This window comes from Anas platyrhynchos, chromosome 2 (genome assembly GCF_047663525.1).
Source record: "Anas platyrhynchos isolate ZD024472 breed Pekin duck chromosome 2, IASCAAS_PekinDuck_T2T, whole genome shotgun sequence".
Lineage (NCBI taxonomy): Eukaryota > Metazoa > Chordata > Aves > Anseriformes > Anatidae > Anas > Anas platyrhynchos.
This window is the reverse complement of record NC_092588.1, coordinates 60082696-60083981: the sequence shown is the minus strand read 5'-3', so window position 1 is coordinate 60083981 and position 1286 is coordinate 60082696.

Genomic DNA, 1286 nt, shown 5'->3' with positions numbered 1-1286 from the left:
AGTCCTGCCTGACCTACCTCATCTCCTCCTTCTATGACTGGGTGACCCGTCTGGTGAATGAAGGAAAGCCTGTTGACATAGTCTACCTAGAGTTCAGCAAGGCCTTTGACATGGTCTCTCACAGTCTTCTGGAGAAGCTGGCAGCCCATGGCTTGGACAGGTACACACTTTGCTGGGTTAAAGACTGGCTGGAGAGCTGGGCTGAGAGAGTGGTGGTGAATGAAATGAAATCCAGCTGGCGACTGGTCACCAGTGGTGTTCCCTGGGGATTGGTGTTAGGGTCCATCCATTTTAATATCTTTATTGATGATTTGGATTAGGTGCATCCTCTGAAAGATTGCAGACAACACCAAAGGGGAAAGTGTTGATCTGGAGGGTAGAAAGGCCCTGCAGAGGGACATGGACAGGATGGGTCGATTGGCAGAGGCCAATGGGATAAGGTTCAACATGGCTAAGTGGCGGGTCCTGCACTTTGGCCACAACAACCCCATGCAGTGTTATAGGCCTGGGGTACAGAGGAAAAGGATCTGGGGGTGCTGATTGATGCTCATCTGAACATGAGCCAGCAGTGTGCCCAGGTGGCCAAGAGGGCCAACATCATCCTGGCTTGTATCAGGAATAGTGTAACCAGCAGGACCAGGGAGGTGGTTGTACCCCTGTACTCAGTGCTGGTGAGGCTGTACCTTGAGTACTGTGTTCAGCTTTAGGCCCCTCACTACAAGACAGACATCGAGGCCCTGGAACATGTCCAGAGAAGGGCTGTGAAGCTGGTGAAGGGCCTAGGAAGACAGGTCCTATGAGGATCAGCTGAGGGAACTGGGGTTGTTTAGACTGGAGAAGAGAAGTCTCAGGGGTGACCTTATTGCTCTCTTATAGGTACCTTAAAGGAAATTGTAGGGAGTTGGGCATCTGCCTCTTCTCACAGATAACTAGCGATAGGACTGGAGGGAATGAGCTCAAGTGTCGCCAGGGAAGGTTTAGGTTAGAAATTAGGAGACATTTCTTCTCAGAAAGAGTAGTCAGGCATTGGAATGGGTTGCCCATGGAAATGATAGCATCAACATCTCTGGGGGTGTTCAAGGAAAGGTTTGATCTGGTGCTTAGGGATGTGGTTTAGTGAGTGATATTGGTAGTAGGGTGATAATTGGACCAGATGATCTTGAAGGTCTCTTCCAACCTTAATGATTCTATGATTCTAACTTGACCATTAAACTTATAAAAAGATATCTTAGATATGTATATTCTGAAGAGCAGGTCAGGAGATAAGCTATAGATTTTATGTTGAT